General features: G+C 43.7%; 1 protein-coding gene across 2 annotated transcripts in view; it reads right to left on the bottom strand.

Moving 5' to 3' along the window:
* THSD7B (thrombospondin type 1 domain containing 7B) overlaps positions 1-20,931 on the bottom strand; it is a 630,645-nt gene that overhangs the window by 526,762 nt on the left and 82,952 nt on the right. The window contains exon 1 of one of the 2 annotated variants that reach the window (XM_075933306.1): positions 5,281-5,399. The exons of the other annotated variant lie outside the window; for it this stretch is intronic. The gene's annotated coding sequence lies outside the window, so the exon portion shown is untranslated. Of the gene's footprint in view, positions 1-5,280; positions 5,400-20,931 lie in introns of those variants that run through there. 2 annotated transcript variants of the gene reach the window in all.

Genomic DNA, 20,931 nt, shown 5'->3' with positions numbered 1-20,931 from the left:
TGGACAGTCATATCTGCAGATGCAAGATCAAGATGCTGTCTGGCTTCCCTCCAGCAACTTACCCTGACATGACATGTGCAGCCCATGGGCTGAAGGTGGCCCACCACAGGTTTACACTCCATGCATTTCTCTTAGAAGCCTGTCTTTTGCATTGCTTTTTCCTGAATTTCTACATTTGTAACTGGTCATTAGTCTCACATTTCATACTCCAAGTTTCCCCTCTGGGATAGGGCTAGCTGAGTGATAGGATTCTTCTGCAATGTTATTGTCATCATTTATGTCACTGGTATCATTTGGTGCCTTTCATTAAAATTTATCAGATATTAGAAGTTTAGTTGTGAAATTCCATTACATTTCCAGCCTTATATAAAAGCAGCATTATTACTATACATAATACACAGTATAGTTCTTGACAATAAGGCAAAGATAAACCTGAAAATGGTGGATATACACTAAAACTTTTAATTTGGAGTTTTATTGAAATTACTCAAACAGCTTCTATCATGATAAACTCATGTAATTATAGTTAATCAGATACTGACTAACTGCTGTGGAGAATACAGTGTTATATCTATTTAGCTTAATTCATTATTATATTTTAGCAGCATTGCAAAACCTGAAGAGATATCAAATTGAACTTTTACACTAGCAAAGTAATGCCCACAAGAGGCTTATTGTAATTGTGAGCTTCTCCCCAATGTTTTGGGGTTAACTGTAGGGCCTAGATTTTTAAGTTCAAGAACAAACACTGTACCCTGAATTGAAGGAGGAAAAAAAGGGATTCCCAATCCCTTGGTGAGAGCTTACAGGGTCAAACAACGGACCATAAGTGACCTTGTGAGCAGTTTGCACTGTACTAATCAACCCAAGAATGTGGTCAGGCCTGGTACTCTTTGGAAGAAGGGTGTGGATCCAGTCAATGTAAAGGGATGGCTTAAAGAGAGTTAGTGACAGGTAGAGCTAGTAAAAATACATGTATACATACACACACAGCTCAATATCCATGCCAGTGGAAGCACCAAAAAGGTTGTTGTGATGAATGGTAGGTGTACTATTCTTTTCTGGACATTTCAGCCTTTCAGTTAATTAAATTGCCAATAAGGGTTAAAACCATAGAAAAAAAGTCCTAGAGAGTCTCTAGGAATGCTAGAGAAGCAGGAAGTGGGTTTTTTTTCTGGTCCCACACTAAAGGACCTCCCCTCAGCCTAATGATGCCAAGTGATTACAGGGGATAAATAAAGAGAAAACAGGGACGAGTGTGAAGGTCAACGGGCTAAAATGAGGGAGCCGCATAGGGACACCGAGCAGAGAATTCCAGACAGCACCCACTGCTCCTCAAAGGCCTTGAAAGAACCAGCGGACTCCACCCAGTGGAACTCTGCCCTGGTGCATGAACAGCTACAAGAGCGGAGATAGGCCCCACAGTTGCAGGTCCCTCCCTCAGTCAGCCTCTGCTCCCTGGTCTTGTAAATTGTCGTCTTGGCTGTAGTCAGGAGGAAGTTGACTAGGAGGTCTTGTGACTTTGTGATGCCATGGATGGGGTGCGCATAAATTAATAGGTGAGGGGAGAAATGCAGCCAGAACCTCAACAAGAGGTTCTAGAGAAGCTGAAAGAGGGGCTCTTACCTGACACAGTTGAGATAAATGTGGAGGAAGTGTTGGCAGGAAGCCTAGAGAGCCAATGAGCAGAGTGTGGGTTTTTGGATTGGAAGCAGTGACCTTCCTATTGCAGTCTGTGTGTGACCAGAGCAGAGCTGGGAAACATGAATTGAGCCAGGCATGAAAAATTCAACAACATCCTTGCCTAGGTGTGACAGGGTGCCTGCCCTGCACTGGCCTTTTAAGGCCAAGACTCAGGCCCTGGGCCGGGGCTGAGCCCAGAGAGGTCAGCTGAGGCCGTTAGGGTTAGTGAGAGCCCAGCTGGCAGCTATCTAGTGCAGCACAGTTTGCTTGAAGAGCCAGCTGAAGCCGTTAGGGCGAGTGAGGGCCCAGCCGGCAGCTATATAGAGAAGCGCACTTTGCTTAGAGAGGGAGGGCCTGTGAAGGGCTGACTGCAGAGAAAGCAGGGGCTCCCAGGAGGGAGAACAGCTGGGGACAGCCAGCTAGAGCTGGGAGAGGGCCAGCCAAGACTCTCCCTGGCTAGGGGCCGGAGGCAAGGCCCAGGGTTCGGAGGCAGATTACAATGCAGCCTAGGTAAGCGGGGAAGTAGAGATAACCCCAGTGCCAATGATGAGCAACCTGTTCAGACTGTAACTTGCCCTGAGAGGGGCTAGATGAGGACAGTCAGGGGGCACTGAGGCACGGTGGGGGGTGTGCACCCTGACACTAGGGAAGAACTAGACATTGGAACAATAGCTATGTCAACAGAACAGGGAATGTTTAGTCCGATGTGATCAGGTTATTTTCTTTTATTTTTGGATCTGTTGGACTTCTCTGTGCTGAACACATATACCAGACTGAATCCCAAGGGAGCAATTTTCTATAAGTTTTAATCATTTTTCAGTTACTCTGTAACACCTAGCTATGAAGTAATGTTTTACCAAGTATGTCGTCTTTGTTTCATTGATAAAAATTAGCTTTTTTAAGACCATGATCTGATTTCTGTGAACAGGAAGGCAAGGCAGTAGGTTCTGTGTGCACATGGGTAAGACTGAATGGTCAGCTATTAACAGAAGTACAAGGGGGAGGAGGAGTTAAGTTCAGCTCTTCCCAGAGGAAGGCTATATCTAGACTGCAGGCTTCTTTCGGAAGAAGCTTTTCCAGAAGAGATCTTCCAGAAAAAACTTCTTCCGAAAGAGAGCATCCATACCACCAAAGTGCATCGAAAAAGCCATCTGCTTTTTTGAAAGATAGTGTCCACAGTGAATGGACACTATCTCGCATTTCAGCTCTGATTACTATGGATGGAATGGTCACCATTTGTGCTTTTTCCTCTTTCCTCTTCTTTTGAAAGAATTCCTTCTTCCCCATCCACAGATAGGGTACCTGAAGCCTTTTATTCCCCATCCACACACGCCTTTTTCCGAAAGAGCTCTTTTGGAAAAAGGCTTCTTGATTGTAGAATGAGGATTACCCGATGTTGGAAAAACCCCTCAGTTCTTTCAATTTTCTTTCAAAAGCGAGCAATTGCGGTGTGGATGTAACTCAAGTTTTTTCGGAAAAATGGCTAATTTTCAAAAAAAAAAAAAAACACTCTGTAGTGTAGACATACCCAAAAGGATAAAGAGCTTGAGGGTACACCCACAAAAAAGAAATTCTCCAATGCATCTTCCTGGATTCTCAAAGGGATTTTTGCATTTGGGTAGTGGCAGGGGTTCCATCCAAGGTCAGGTAATCTATAACCTTGGGGAATTGTTAAACCAAAACGTTAGTGGCGGGATATTTTAAAGTCTCTTGAGGGCCCCCACCTTCTGCTCTTGAAGTGCCAGAGTGAGGAACATCCTTGACATTTGTATTTAATTTCAGAATGAAAACTGCAAGTTTCATTCAAAAGCAAACTTGAAGGGAAAAAAATAACAAACTAAGGGTGTGTCTAGACTACCTAGTTTTGTCGACAAAAGTGGACTTTTGTCGACAAAACAATACCAGCGTCTACACTACCGCGGAGTTCTGTCGACATAACGTCGACAGAACTCCGCGGTTTTGTCGACGCTGGTATACCTCATTTTACGAGGCAAAACACCTTCTGTCGACAGAGGTCTGTCGACAGAAGGTGTTATTGCCTGTAACATTGCGTCCAGACTACAGAGTTCTGTCGACAAAGCGGCTTGCTTTGTCGACAGAACTCCATGTGTCTGGACGCAAATTGTCGACAGAAGTCCGTCGACAAAACGCGGTAGTCTAGACGTACCCTAAGTGTGAGAAGTGGGTTTTTCAAGGTTTCCAGATTCCCTGCTGCCAAGTTGTGGGCCAAGCCTTGGTTCCCTAGGCTTTCAGGCTCCCAGCTCTGAGGCAGGGAGCCTAGAATTCCTGGCACAACTGAGTTGTCTCAGAGTTCTGAATGTTGGATCCCTGGTCCTGGAGCACTGCACACTAGGGCTGCCCCACAAACTTGGACCCTGGAAGTGTAGGGTCTCCTGCAGCTCACCATGCAGGTTTACAACATTAATTAAATGTAATTTATGTTGAACTAGAGTTCATCTGATCCAAGCTGTTCTTGTGAAACATTTCAGGTTTGGCAAATGAGCATTCTCTGGTGAAGTTGTGTTCCACTGGAACACTTTTGGTTTGGTCTAATGGCAGGCCATATTGTAATTAACTGTAAACTCATCAGGACTAACCCTCCTCATCCCACAATGAGTATTGAGGAGCACCACCTTCCTAACATCATTCCCACAATCACAACCACAATGTATGAGACTATGTATAACATATGCTGGGAGGTGGGGGGAGTTGGTAGGTGTGATGGGGTGGACTAGGGCCAATGCCACCTGCTGAAGACTGGAGGCCTTGCCACACCCTCCATCCCTTTGAAGGATGGGGAAAGGGAATCTCCATGAATTGCCCCCACCACAAGCAACAACTCTACTGCTCCCATTGGTTAGAACTGTGGGCAATGGGAGCTGCAGGGGCAGTTCCTGCAGGCAGGGACTACGCAACCTGGACCCATGCCTATGAGCTGCATGTTGGCTCCTTCCAGGGTTGGCATGGGGCCAATGCAGGCAGGGAGATGGTGGTGCAGCAGGGCTGAAACAAACAGGGACTTAGAGCTACGCAAGTTAAGCATCACCCAGACTCAATCTGCACCTGGACCCCCCTCCCATATCCCAACCCCCTGAGCCTCACACACATACACTCCCTCCCAGAGTGTGCATGCCTCACCTCCCCCTATATATACACACCAATCTCCTGCCCCAGGCCTGAACTCCCCCACAGAACCCATACCCCAACCCTCCGGCCACGTCCAATCTTTCCTTCAGAGCCTGCACCCCATCCACACCCTAACTCTTGCCTCAAGCTCAGCTAAGAGCTCCCTCCCACACACCATCCCAGGGACAGCAAGAGAGGATGGGAAAGAGTAATCAACAGAGAGGGCGGATGGAGTGAGCAGGAGCAGGACCTCAGAAAAGAGATGGGGCCTCAGGGAATGGTGTTTGGGTTTGAGTGATTAGACAATTAGTAACCTAGCTTCAGCTCAAGAATGCAAGACATCTCACTGAATGCAAAGGGACTGCTCACGAGCTTAAACTTAAGTTAATGCTAAGGTGCTTTACTGCATCAAGACCAGAGTGCTCAGCATTTTGCATGATCATGCCATGCGCAAGCAACAATGCTACTGACCTCATGAGATCTCTGTAGGTCCAAGTAGGGCTCCAAATACCTGGGACCCAACCAGCTTGCCACAACGTGGAGCTGAATAAGGACAGGCTAGGGACTTCGCTTTTATCCTAGAAGATATTTCACTAAAAAAAAAACTAATGAGCAGGTCAAAGGAAACCTCACACAACACTCACTGCCTTTTCTTAAACTGAAGCTCAGATAGCACTCATCAGCTGCTGTCTGAACATACTTTCTCCAGCTCAGAATAGGAAGGGTTAGTGAGAAACAGTAATTCCCCAGGGTAGGAAACTCCTGCCCTAGTCAGGAGGCTTGGCATCTGTTAGTTCCTTGAGAAAGACTACAAAAATAACAGCCTGCTGTCGTCTGAGGAGTACAGAGATTACACTGAGTCTGCAAAAAAAGGAATAAATTAAACACACTCTGAGCCTGATTCCCATCTTGCTTACACCAGTATAACTGACTGAGTTCACTGATTTACACCGCGGCAAGCAAAATCAGAATTTGTCCCCATATCTCAGTTTGTATAACACAATTTTAAAAACTAGCAGTTCTGTGCGGATATGATAAAAAGTTACCACATAGGCAACATATGCCATCCACAGCAGCATGAATAAATTACATTATGAAGGCCACCAAGATTTCACATCAAATTTAGTTACTGAATATCTCAAGCTTCCAAATGTGAAGGTATAGTTAACTGTGAATTGGAAAATACAGAGGGAAAATAATCTGTAGTTCATATTTTAGAAAAATAAATTTACAGATTATACAAACTATCCACTCTGATCTGCACTTCAGGCTCATACTATATTTTCCTCTTTCTTTATTGTTTCCCTTCCCAGCCCTCCCATGAGGAATTTAAACTTCAAATCACAACTGAAAATTTAAAACAGATTTTATGACATCCCTGTGACTGAGTAACCTATCCATACTGTATTTTCACACCAACATGACAACAATGGCATAGTCCCAGTTCTGCAAATACCCACATCAGTGTATTTCTCATGACATTAAAATCAGAACTTGTCCCAGTGCTACACTTGTATGTTTGAAGATTGAGACCCATAGTGTTTACATTGTATTTTGACCTGACGTGAAAGAAGATCAGAGGTGAATAAAAATGTTTGCATACACATGTGTGAAAGTAAAGGTTCAAAATTCCATTTCATTTGAAATACATTTGTTCTTATAATATTTCCATTTGTGGGAAGGTATCATAAAAATCAATTCCACCTTATTAGTGAGCTTGCATTTAAAAACATCACAGTAAAGATGGCTAACTCACCAAACTGATAGAAATGTAGCCGTGTTAGTCTGGTGTAGCTGAAACAAAAAACAGGACTACTGAGTGATTGGGCAACCAAATGGCAAATGAAATCTAATGTGGATAAGTGTAAAGTAATGCACATTGGAATAAATAATCCCAACTATACATACCATATGATTGGGGCTAATTTGGCTACAACTAATCAGGAAAGAGATCTTGGAGTTATCGTGCATAGCTCTCTGAAAACATCCACGCAGTGTGCAGCGGCAGTCAAAAAAGCAAACAGGATGCTAGGAATTATTTAAAAAGAGATAGAAAATAAGACAAAGAATATCTTGCTGCCCCTGTATAAAACTATGGTACATCCACATCTTGAATACAGTGTACAGATGTGGTCTCCTCACCTCAAAAAAGATATTTTGGCATTAGAAAAGAGCAAATAAAATGATGAAGGGTTTGGAACGGGTCCCATATGAGGACAGGCTACAGAGACTGGGACTTTTCAGCTTCGAAAAGAGGAGACTGAGGGGGGATATGATAGAGGTATATAAAATCATGAATGGTATGGAGAGGGTGAATAAAGAAAAGTTATTTACTTGTTCCCATAATACAAGAACTAGAGGACACCAAATGAAATTAATGGGTAGCAGGTTTAAAACTAATAAAAGAAAGTTCTTCTTCACACAGCGCACAGTCAACCTGTGGAACTCCTTGCCAGAGGAGGCTGTGAAGGCGAGGAGTATAACAGAGTTTAAAGAGAAGCTAGATAATTTCATGGAGGTTAGGTCCATAAAAGGCTATTAGCCGGGGGTAAGGAATGGTGCTCCCGGCCTCTGTTTGTCAAAGGCTGGAGAAGGATGGCAGGAGACAAATTGCTTGATCATTGTCTTTGTCCACCCCCTCTGGGGCACCTGGTTACTGCCCACTGTCAGCAGACGGGATACTGGGCTAGATGGACCTTTGGTCTCACCCAGTATAGCCGTTCTTATGTAGTTGGAAATGTATTTCTTTGGGTTTTAATTCTCTCCCGTCCCTATCCCCCTAGATGAAAAGACGAACTTTATCCAACAGAATGCAGGCTGCAGATGCCACCAACTACTACAAAATTACCACAGTCCCTTTAGAGATGAGTGGCTACAAAAGCACATCAGGGAAGAGACTGTCCTCTTTGTATGTTAAAAATCATCATTTGGTCATTAGACTTCTAGATTTTCTAGTACAGGTTGAATCTCTCTAGTTTGGTACCCTCAGGAGCTGACCAGGGCCAAACCAGAGAATTTGCTGCATCACGGGTGGTAAATATTGTCTAGCAACATTACCAACACTTCTACTGCTTAGTGGGCTCTTAGAAAACATTAGGTGAAATTAGAGCTAAATAAGAGCACAGAATACTGGCTGACTATAAGCAAATTTTATGGGACCGTGGGAAACTCGGCCACACCCATGATAAGCGGACATCTGGCTAACTAAAATCATGCCATACCATGGACACTGCTGGACCAGAGAGTGCTGGACTACAGAGGTTCAACTTGTTTTTCCTTGGATATGTGGATAGAGAGATGGAGAGGCTGTAATGAAATTTGCTTCCCACTCCCACTCAGAAGACCAGAATGCTAGTGCTTGCATACCCAAAGTACAAGAACAGGGTCCCAGCAATTTTTGCTAGACATTGAAAAAGCAGCAAGACTGTCAAGTCCAGGACTACTCAAGATGTGGCCTGTGGGCCGCATGTGGCCCATAGCCTGTTTGTTTGCAGCCCACGGTGCAGTTTGGGTTTACATGGGGCTCAACACGCAGCCTGCGGGTGGGAGCCAAAACAAAAAGGTAGTCAATATAATGGTCTTCTGTTGATACGCATTTTAGTAGTTAAATTCCTGGACTGTCATCACTCATTAAAAGTGCTGTCATATGGGTGGAAATGAGGTAAATACTGCATTTTATTAATATCAACAGAACTGACTAAAATGGGACTTGTGTGTTGTGTAGTCTTGCCTTAATCTTTGTATTCATGGCGGCCTGTGTGAAAGAAGCGTATATATTTGCATGTATACGTAACCATACTTAAGTTGCATCCCTCAGCAGGTGCTGAGAGAATCATTGAGGCACCCGGGGCTTCCAAAGTTGAGTAGTGCTGGTTAAGGCTATGCTTCTTCTGACTCCCTCAGGCAGCCAGCCATTACTAATCAACACTGGAGGAAATACACAATGTTCCCTATTATAATAGTGTAGTAATTGATGCTTCTGAATCACCCCAAAGAGAAAATAGCTGAGACTACTACCATTAGTGAAGTATCCTTTCACACTTCTTGCAGTGTCTTCTGAAGTCATAATCTAGTCCTGTTCTATATGAATTTGTGCAATACAGGCAGTCCCCGAGTTACGCGGATCCGACTTATGTCGGATCCGCAGTTACGAACGGGGCCGTTCCTCTCCCTGGTCTCCAGCAGACCAGGAAGAGGAAGCAAAGCGGCGGAACACGTGGGCAGCGGACAGGGCTGTCCGCTGCCCACGCGCTCCGAGGCTTGGCTCTCCTTTGCTCTGCTTTGCCCCCCGTCCCCCTGGTCTGCAGACCAGGGGGACGGGGGGGGGGGGCAAAGCAGAGCCAAGCCGCGGAGCGCCCGGCCAGCTAACAGCCCAGACGCGTCAGCTGGCCGCGTCCTCCGCGGCTTGGCTCTGCTTTGCCCCCCCCCCCATCCCCCTGGTCTGCAGACCAGGGGGGCAAAGCAGAGCAAAGCCACGGAGCACGCGGGCAGCGGACAGCCCAGACGCGTCTGGGCTGTCCGCTGCACGCGTGTTCTGCCGCTTTGCTCCCCGTCCCCCTGGTCTGCAGACCAGGGGGACGGGGAGCAAAGCAGAGCAAAGCCACAGAGCCCGAGGGCAGCAGGACAGCGACGGTGCGTCTGGGCTTTCCCGCTGCCCCCGTGCTCCGTGGCTTTGCTCCGGACACCTGTGGTACAGCAGCTGGGGCACTGCCAGTTGGTCCCGTAGCGCCGCTCTGGGCGCTACTGGACCAACCGGGCAGCACCCCAGCTGTTCTGCCCCAGGCGTCCTGATTCAGCCACTGCTGGTCAGATTCAGCAGCGGCTGAATCAGGACACCTGGGGCAGAGCAGCTTGGGTGCTGCTGGGTTGGTCCAGTAGCGCCGAGGAGCGGCGGCGCTACTGGACCAACCCAGCAGCACCCCAGCTGCTCTGCCCCAGGCATCCCCAAGTTAGCCGCTGCTGAAACTGACCAGTGGCTGACTACAGGAAGCCCCTGCCCCGGGCTTCCTGGAATCAGCCGCTGATCAGTTTCAGCAGCAGCTGACTTGGGGATGCCTGGGGTTCTTAAGTTGAATCTGTATGTAAGTCAGAACTGGCGTCCAGATTCAGCCACTGTTGAAACTGATCAGTTTCAGCAGCGGCTGAATCTGGACGCCAGTTCCGACTTACATACAGATTCAGCTTAAGAACAAACCTACAGTCCCTATCTTGTACGTAACCCGGGGACTGCCTGTATTTGTTACTGAACCTGAAAATAAACTGGCTGAAATCTGAAAACCCCACTCCAAGAACATAATTCACCCTTGTCATAAGGAAGTAAAAGTCCTTGTAGTATCCACTTAAGCCAAGGTTGAATTTGCCCTAGTATTTTTCTTTTACAATGAGAATACTTATGAAGCAAGTTGGTGAAACTATTAAATTTAAAACATTATGTAACTAAAAAAAAGCCAGCACAATTGTAATAAAAATAGAAAAAGCACTTGTAGGTTTTAGTGACCTGAAAATCATTTGGTAGTTGTCTAGCATACAACATTTTAAATGATTATTCAGTTCTCTTAATGGAAAAAAACTAAATTAAAACAATAACAACAGAGCAGAAACTCATCACTTACTTACCCCTAAGGTTTAATGATTCTCACTTGGCCTCTCTGATAAGTTAACACTAAACTCTGTCCTGCCATCTGTAAAAGGTATTATCTAAAGACTAATCCTATTTGATTCCTCATCAGCAGACCACAGCTTGAAATAGTACCTGTCAAACTACCTTTTATGTGTGCCACAGATAATTTGTGCTATTCAATGGTCCTCAGTTAAACTTTAAATTGTACATAGATTTACAAAGAATAAATGCTGAGCTAGAATTTACACCCATCCCTACGTAATCTCCATATAGCCATATCCACAAAGCCAGGAGTTAGTCGTTCAATGTTAGCTATTGTTTTGTATGCATGTTGCCCATGCACAATTTTTAATATAAAAAAATACCAAACTAAACCACAAACAGATTTTATTCACATATGATTTATAGACGCACTTCATCAATTCTAACACTGCTGACATATTTTAGATCCTGTGGTTGAAGTGCAGTGACCTAGATTCTATTTTCAACTTTGCCACACACTTCCTATGTGACCTAAGATAAGTCACTCCAGGCCAGATTCTGTCACTTGTGGAGAAAAAGTACAAGTAGTCCTACTGACTTCAATAGAACATCTCATCTAGAGTAAGAATGGTATTCTGGATCTTTGTGCCTCCCCCTTACCATTCGTACAATTCAGTTAAGCATATTTATCCTCCTTTGTGAAGCATTTAGAGATCCCTGGATTAAAAAGCACTGTGCAAAAGTGATAGATTTATAGATCTACAATATTAGTTGGCAATTACCTATAAATAACCAATTAAATAGGAACATTACATTGAAGAATACTTAATGCAGTTTGCTACAATAATTGTGAGGGTGGAATATTCTTAAAAGAATTCATAATACTTCAGGTTGAACCTCTCTAGTCTGACACCCTTGGGACCTGACTGGTTCCAACCAGAGAATTTTCTGGACCACGGGAAGTCAACATTGTCTAGTAACATTACCAACACTTCCATTGCTTACTGGGATGTTAGAGGGCAGTTAGGGATAAATTAGAGCTAAAAGCAGTACAGGACACTGAGAGCTAGGACTGGTGGCTGTAAACGAACGTGAGGAAACCACAGCTATGAAAAGTAGACATCCAGCTAACTAAAATAATTCTGGGTGACAGATGTTTCCGGACCAGAGAGTTCTGGACTGGAATGGTCAACCTGTAATAATATATCTGCATCTGGAAGAGAACTTTTGCAAACAGGAGACATACAGTCTGAGTCAGTCATCCCCAGGCTGTTTCCCAGAATAAGACATACCAGTGCAATGTGCCTATCCTAGAGTTTGCATCCATGCAATTACGGTGAAACGGCTATACCAGTAACTGGTAGCCCAATGTAGACAAATCCCAATATACACTAATACTTCTTTTTCCATTTTAAACATCAGTGATTCTCTTTTAAAAATAAAGTTAAGCTCTTGAAAAAAGCCACTATAGCATTTTTAACTCTCATTATTATTTCTAAATTAGATTTGTAAATTCAACGGTACATGCTTCTTGTTCCACAACTATGGAGGAGAGGGAGGATTACATAAAGTAATGCGGATGTATGGACAGTAAAGGCCATTGTAATACTTCTAAAATTATTTTGACCTAATTGGGAGAAACAAACACAAAGTCTTCGTGTTTTCTGTCATGAATTTTGCTTTCAGAGTGCATCCTGGAAACTTAATGAAGGTAGACTTTATAATTAAAATTAGATAAGTGGGTTATAATGAAAGATATCTGTAGCAAGGGAGCCCAAACAGATGCATTAGGAATACATTAAGCATCAGAGAATGAGCTTTCAATCAGCAGAATGGTTTTAATTAAAACAGTTATAGGATACAACTCTTCTGCAAAATGATATTGCTGTTACATCCACTTCATTGTAAGTACTGACAATGCATGCGATGAAAAAAAAATACTTGACTTTCAATAACAGAAAGCATGTGATTCTAAAAGTCTCTAAGACATCCAGATCAACAGGTCAGTTAGAGAAATGCAATGTAATTCAGCTATGTGCAAAATTATATTATAACAACAACAAAAAACCCTACTTTAAAAGAATATTACAGTTGCAAAGTCAAGAATTCAGAAGTGTTATTAAAATGTTGGCATTCTTTTCCACGGGAACCTTGCCATATTCAGTACACAGAATATTTAGTGCTCTCTGAATGGTTCACTATTAAGTATTTTTTATCCTCACCATTTAATGCATGACCACATTCATTATTTACTGCAAACCCTGCACTGAATACAGAATTCTTTATTTCCTCATGGACTTTTCCATGGTGTTATCATTGTTGTACATTTGTGCTTTACAAGTATTCATGTATTTATCTTTACAATAGCTTTGTGGTATTATCCTGTCACATTTTACATACAAGGGAAAAGAAATTAAGGCCAAAATTATTAAAAGTGTCAACATGTCCAGTTTGGAAAACATAGGGAATCATTTTTTTGACTAAAATTGAAAACAGTGTCTTTACAATGGAAAGTGCAAGGGAATACTACTTGCACTGCCTGTCCTTTGGACACATATACTTAAATTACTTAACAGTTTATTTAGTACAGCAGAAATGAAATCTTCCCTGAAATTTCCCTAAATTATAGCAAAATTAATAGACATAACATGTGTAGAAAAAAATTCAGATGTCAAGACGAGCAAAGTTTTGCATCTCAATAAGATATTTTGGAATTCTTCACAAAGTGATACTTTCACCTATTTAAAAAACCCGCAAGTGGTTAGTGTCCAGACTATGTCTGTCCGTTGAATATCCAGTCACCTTTCAGCAATGACAGTGCCAAGGACTGGATGGTCCGATAGGCCCTTTCCATCTCTGACCTATTGATTTATAATAAAAATAGCATCTATAATTGTGCTGTATATGGAATATTGTTAAAATTGGATTAACAGAACAAAGGGAAACATATCTAGTTAATACTATTCCTTCATCTCTATTTAACTAATAGGCTATAACTTGCAAAGCTTTTTCTGAAACAATGTTGGGTCTCATTAACAGATCCCTGCATATAACATAAATTTAGCAATTACAAATTACAAATGTATTTTAACACTAATATTTGAATAAGTTTTGCCTTTCAAGCAAACCCGGAATTTGGAATTCAGTACAACCAGTTCCCTTAACACAGGGTCATAATTCGACATGTGAAACAGACTGGAACTGTCAAAATTATCCATTACAAGGCAGCTAATCTTCTTGCCTAAATTTTGCTTCTAGAGCAGCAATCCCATGAAATGGTTTTCAGATCATAAAAGTTCAGCTGTTTTATTGCAATGATTTGTACTTGCTTTCTGACATTGTATTAGATATTAATATAGGAAATACAGATTATATGAGGCTTTTTCCCTTTTCACTGTAGCATGCCTACCACTAAGTTTGTCAGTCTAATGCAATAAGTAGCAAGCTCAGCCATTGACTTCAACCTTGTTTAAAAAGGGTAGACCCATCCAGCTTCCCTCTATTGTTTAAGACCTTTATGGGATATAGCTGAATCAGAAGTTCTAAAGAAGGAAGGTTTGAACCACCCATTTCAGAAGTATTTCGGAGATAGTTAATGTCAGTTGCAATGACTAGTCCTGCAGTCCACTTGCAAGAAAGACTTCGCTTTTTCTGCTATACTGTCCATAGGACAGATAAATGCAACACATTTCAGTAATTTAATATGCAAGGTCATACATGGGTGTACAACAGCCAGAGCAAATAATTGCACATACATATCCAGCTACTTGAGTCAGAAAATCAGAAACAGAGATCCAGGAAAATGGTTAGGAGCTTTGGAACAACTTTTGTTGTTGTTTGTGCTGGTGCTGAAAGCTACTGAACAAACTCAGAAACCACATCAAGCCCAAGGGCTGCCATGCTGCCAGCACTGCTTGTTCTGACACCCCTGAAAATGCTCCCCTTTTTACTTGCAGTTAAATTCCAGTGAAAACGTTTGTGGGTGCAGAATTGGATCTCTGAAATTGGAAATAACTGGGGGGAAAAAATCACATCCACAACATGCTACCGCAGATATAAAAATGACATAGGCCATCTACAATTCTTTTTTAAGCTATAAAAAAAAATACAATTCTGCTGCAATGCCCACATTTTAAAGAATAATATGGTCTCCACAGCATTGGTACCTATGAATTTTGCCCTTATTATTCTTGCTTTTTCCCACTACCTAGTTTTAGGCCATACACAAATGAGCTAATAGAAACAGACTCAAACACATCCACATGATAAATTCTGTTATTTCAACAACTCATTTCCAAAGTGCTGAAATAAACATTTGTTCCAATGCATGCCCTGTCGTCAGATGTTTCCATCAATATATTGAAGTATCCACCTTAAAAAAGGGCAAGGTTGGAAAACCTGAGTCCAGCTCTGTAGGACTCAAGAAATTGACAGGCTGTAAAACAGATCCATGCTAACCCACACACTAAAACAGGAGTCCCAGCAAACAGCAAAATGTTGTAACAAGCTCTCATGTAATTAAGGCTTCACTGTTTCTACAAAATATACTCTACCATAATACAGTACATTTACTACTACATTCTGGCATTTTCTAAATAATTAAAGCTAAAGCTGTCAAAATAAATGAGCAAAAAGTGTGACTTACTGTTGGTTCAATTTTTTTTCAATTCCCCACTTCTAAAAAATCATCAATTAGCCATAGGCCTTCCAATATACAAGTGGTATTGTATACTGCATTAAGACAAATGTATAAAAATAACTGTGCTAGTAACAGAAGTCCACAAAGGATATTGATACACACACACACACACACACACACACACACACACACACACACACACACACTCAGAGGTTAACAGCCAGGGGTGTGAGCATATGAGTGTGTTAGGAGCCTAAAGCTTAGCCAGCACTCCAGTCATGTCTAGACTTACTTTCACTTTTGAAAAAAGATATGCAAATTCGGTGGTAATTTGCATATCTTCTTCCCATCACTTTTTCAAAAGAGCTTGGGTTTTTTTTCCGAAAAAGCAAGCAGTTTAGATGCAATTCTTTCAGAACCCCCCCCCCTTTTTCTTTAAAGAACCTTCTTCCTCAAAGACTATGTCTAAACTATGGGGAATTTTCGAAAGAGGATGCAGGTTTTTTTGGGGGAAAAAAGCCTTTCAAAAAAACAGCTCTTCCTAAAAAAAGGGGGTTTACCCGGTTTTTCGAAAAAGGGTTTTTTCCTGAAAAAAAGTGTCCAGACTTCTTTCACTTTCGAAAGACCTGCTTTTGAAAAAGTGACCAGAAGATATGCAAATTCCCACAGAATTTGCATATCTTCTTTCGAAAAAAAACCCATAGTTTATACAAGTGGTTCTCAACGTGGGCCATATTGCTCCCCAAGGGGCCATGCCTTACTTCTAGGGGACCACATGGAAAAAAACTGAACATTAGGGATCCACAATAAGTTTCTGAGGGGGCTACCCAAACTTAACTGGCAGGTGTATGATGAATGAGGCTCAGAAGGGGGCTATGTGCAAAAAAAAGGTTGAGAAACACTGGTTTAGACGTACCCAAAAATTGAGGTTTACAGGTTCTTTCGAAAAAAGGGGGTTTTTTTCCCCTAAAGAACCAGGTCTAAACTTCTTGCTTTTTCAAAAGAAAACTCTTTTGGAAAAACGGTCGGAAGAAGATATGCAAAGTCGGTGGTAATTCGCATATCTTTTCAAATGTGAAAGTAGGTTTAGATATACTCTGAGTAGGTATGGCTACACTACAATTAAATACCTGCTGACAGCCCAGCCACCAGACTAGGCTCTTAGGGCTCAGGCTGCAGGGCTATAAAATTGCAGTGAAGATGTTCAGGCTCATACTAGAGCTTGGATTCCAGACCCTTCCCCTTTGTAGCTTATATCGTTCTGGGGTGTATTATCAGGAATGTTAGGTGTCAGATAGGGGCAGAAATTTTCTTGTTCTACTTTACACTGGTGAGGCCTCAGCTGGAACACTGGGAGCCACACTTAAAAAGATGTGGACAATTGGAGAGAGATAAGGAGACCCACAAGCACTCAAAGAGATTATGAAGGGAGATCATGGAATCTCACTCAGTGGGACTTTTAAAACAGATTAAACAAATACCTGTCAGGAATGGTCTAGATCAGCATTTCTCAAATGCAGCCACTATGGCCAGTGTATTATTTTTTAGCAATCAGGACAGCCTCCAAAGCCAGGGCGGGAGATTAGGGGAGCAGTGCCCCCTTTCTGAAGTGCCCAGCTATTGCTCCTGAACAGTTGCTACCAAGGACAGCAATGTGCCACCTTGGTATTTTCATTGATGTGACTGGCAGGGATCAACAACTTGCATTATGCAGTCACTGAGGGAGCTCCAGGCAGCGCCTCTTGAGACATGTGGGCCAATGTGCATGGCGCGCCAGGGTGGATCTTGTCAATGAAGGTGGCTGCAGCATTCAGTTGCTGGGGCACTCCAGGGAAGCTTCCCCAACCTAGGCATGTACATCCTAGTACTCCACAGGCAGCTGGTGTGTCCCTTACCCACCTTCCCTGGGGCAAGCTCTCGATGACGGGATGCAGAAGGCAGGGACTGAGAGACAGATTTGTCACAGCACCCACCAGCAAGAGTCAGTGGCTTCACTCTGAGACCACCAAAAAAGTGTTGTCACAACCACCCCTGACTAGACATACTTAGTCCTGCCTCAGCTGAAAGGGATGGACTAGTAACCTCTCAAAGTTACCTGCCACCCTACATTTCTAGGAATATAACTCATTCAAATGATTTGGAATCACCCTAGTTGTGCCAAACCACAAACCTGCATACACTACCCAATTTCATCTTCCTTACCCTTGTCCTATTTCCCTTTACTTTTCTTGTGCATTTTGTTGAACTCACTTGTATGTTGTTTCATATTGAAGTGTAAACTCTTCGAGATAGGAAGCAGGTTCATATGGAGCTTTGCAACATAAAGCCCCATTTTTAGTGTGGCTTTGGGGCACTACCACAATGCAAGTAATAAAAAAAAAAAATCATACTAATGCCGTAGACTTATAAAAACTAATATAACATTATCTAAGGAAGGTCAATTATCAGTTCAGTTTGCAGAAGACCAGAGCTCCTGTTACATCATTGGTCCTATCATTTTGACCTTCCCTGCTGTTATCCCCATTATAGTTCAATTAACAGAGGAGTCCTGCAGTGTCCTGATGAGCATCTGCTGCATCTACCTGGAAATAATTCAATAAGGAAACACCACACGAAAAAATAATGAGAAGTCAACCCAGTAGTGCCATTTCCCCTTGGGAGCACAAAGCAGTTTGGTTTATGGGGAAGAGCATGACCTTTGGAAATTATCAGTTCATTTCTCATTTCAGAGTTTCAACATATTATTGCTAACTGAAAAACAAAACATACCGGTTTGCTTTTCAATTATGCAGTCAAACTTCTGAAATCATTTTTTTTACGTGTGCGCTATTAGTATCCCTTTCCATACTATAAATAAAAAACACTAATTGCAGCTATTTTCTGCATTTTGGTTCTACCAGATTAATGGCAGATTTCACTCACGCTACCATGAATGAAATATTACAGCCAGGTCAGGACAACAGGCAGGGCCGCATGGCAAGCAGGCGAATTCCACACATGGCTGCACCACAGCAGTGACAGGTGGGGAAAGGCAGGGTCCCAGGATCTGAACCCCACCCATGCCACAGTGCCCCCAGACCCCAACGGCTTAGGGAAAGGACAGACTGTACCCCAACCCCAGCCACAACACAGCAGTCCTGGCCCCTGCCCCAGTGGGCTGCAGCAGCCCCACCATGCCTGCCCACAGCCCCAGTGAGACCCCCACCCAGGCTACCCTGTGCTGGTCCACCAACAGTTAACAGGTTAAACAGTATAATCTTAATAATCTAACCTATTAACTGTTTTGATCAATATTTACATCCCTGATTAATAGGTATTTGTACTTAGCAATTGTCATGGTCTCTGCAGATTTTTGGATGTAACTTTCACGGACCCCCAACTTGAATCATTGGCAGAGTTTGGACCGTTAGATCCCGAGCACAGACTTCTACCCCTACCACTATTGGACCATCAACTATCAAAAGACGACTTATTTTTCAGTGATCCATCCATTAAAGAAGGATGAAACACATATGTTCCCAGAGGGTGTCAATGACATGGAGGCTCAATGGTGCCAGCTGGCACTTGGGTTCACTTTTCTGTAACAGCAACTCCTAACAGGCCTGACATACTCACTACACCTAGTACGCTGCTTCCATAATATTTATTCCTAAATATCATCATGTGAAGTCTTAAATGAAAGCCAGGAACATACTGGTCTTTAATATCATTGTGAAATGTGCACAGAGATGGTATGTAAGAAGTGTCTGTATATACTGAAAATATCTTCCCAGAAGTCTGAATCAAGGTAGAATTGTCAAACAGGTTTCTCAGACAAAGGAAATCTATTTACCTGTCTGCCTCAGTTCACATATAAATTAAGCATTGTAAGCCAACTCAATGGAAGCCTCACATCCATATAGTGTCAACATAAGGATGTGAAGGCACCACCAGGAAAGAAATGATGGCATCATCCTGCTGAGGACAAAACAATGAACTTTCAGGGGCATAAGGAGAAGGCAAAAGGGCGTTATTTTATCCAGCACTTGAGGAAGTAGTCAAGCAGAGCAACTGTATCTTACTATACCTATACAGGCAGTCCCCAACTTACGCGGATCCGACTTATGTCGGATCCGCACTTACGAACGGGGCTTTCTCGCCCCGGAGGTCGAGGTGGCGGATTGCTACCTGCGAGCTCCGGGGCAAGAAAGCCCCGTTCGTAAGCTGCTCCGGTGCCCCTGGTCTGCTGGAGACCGTCTCCAGCAGACCAGGGGCACCGGGCGGGTTCCCGCGCTTCTGAGGCTTTGCCAGAGCAAAGCCTCAGAAGCGCAGGAACCCGCCACGGCTGTGGCTTCAGTCCCGGTGCCTGTGGTCTGCTGGGGACCGTCCCCAGCAGACCACAGGCACCAGGACTGAAGCGGCAGCCGCGGCGGGTCCCATGCCTCTGAGACTTTGCCAGAGCAAAGCCTCAGAGGCGCGGCACCCCGCTGCTGCTGCGGCTCTGCTCCCCGTGTCCCTGGTCTGCTGGGGGGAAGGCGGGCGCAGCTAGTGTGCCCCCCCCCCAGCAGACCAGGCTTTTGTTTTGGACCCTGGGGCAGAGCAGCTGGGGCGCTGCCGATTGGTCCTGCAGCGCCGCTCTGGGCACTACTGGACCAACCCGGCAGCACCCCAGCTGCTCTGCCCCAGGTCCTGATTCAGCCGCTGCTGGTCAGTTTCAGCAGCGGCTGAATCAGGACTCCTGGGGCAGAGCAGATGGGGTGCTGCTGGGTTGATCCAGTAGCACCGAGGAGCGGCGCTACTGGAGCAACCCAGCAGCACCCCAGCTGCTCTGCCCCAGGCGTCCCCAAGTCAGCTTCTGTTGAAACTGACCAGCGCTGACTACTGGAAGCCCGAGGCAGAGTTGCTCTGCCCCGGGCTTCCTGGAATCAGCTGCTGATCAGTTTCAGCAGCAGCTGACTTGGGGAAGCTTGGGGTTCTTAAGATGATTCTGTATGTAAGTCAGAACTGGCGGTCAGTTTCAGCAGCCACTCAATCTGGACGCCAGTTCCGACTTACATACAGATTCAACTTAAGAACAAACCTACAGTCCCTATCTTGTATGTAACCCGGGGACTGCCTGTAAATAGTTTTTCTTATGGGATAATAGAGGGGTGTATCTAGACTACAGGGTTTTGTCAATAAAAGTGGGCTTTTGGAACAAATCTTTAACCCCATCCTGACCACTGCTCCTTCCACCTCCTGCTACTTATTGCCACCATCTCCCACTACCCAGCTCCTGCCCTCTTCCTCACCCCATCTCCAGATGCCACACATGCAGACACACACTAGTCAACCTTCTGCGTTAGAATCAAATAGATGCTTCCTTCCTTCTCCTTCTTCTCACTGCCAGGGTACCAATAGGGGAATCATTGAGAGAACTAAGGAATCTCCCTTTTCTCAGTTCTGGAGCCACAATAGCCCCGTAGAGCCAGGAGGAAAACAGGGAAAGTTATATTCAGCCCTGGATAATAACGGTCACCTTCTGTGGGGAAGGTCCATGCCCAGCGTGGTCAGCATGTACAAGCTGTAAGGGGATAGAAGATTCAATACGCTCTGAGCATGCTCTAAGATCAGCTGCCAAACTAAAAAGTTTCTACAGAGTACATGTAAATTCATTTTCCCAGAAAGGATAATAATTTCAACAAATTTGGCCAGATTTCCATTAGATTCACAAAAGGCACCTCCTACCTGTCATCAGGACAATACCACTGCTAGATTTCAAGTCCCAGTTCCAATGTGTGGATGCACTGGAACTTCAACAGAAGAGTTGGAAATTTTACAACATGGGCAAAACATGTTTCTTTTACATCATTCTCAGAAATAGAGGAAACAGTTTGGAAAGCTTGTGAGTTCCAAAAAAGAA

The sequence above is a fragment of the Pelodiscus sinensis genome, chromosome 7 (genome assembly GCF_049634645.1).
Source record: "Pelodiscus sinensis isolate JC-2024 chromosome 7, ASM4963464v1, whole genome shotgun sequence".
NCBI lineage: Eukaryota > Metazoa > Chordata > Testudines > Trionychidae > Pelodiscus > Pelodiscus sinensis.
Note: the sequence above shows the minus strand (reverse complement) of the source record. Positions and strands in the feature narration are given on the sequence as shown.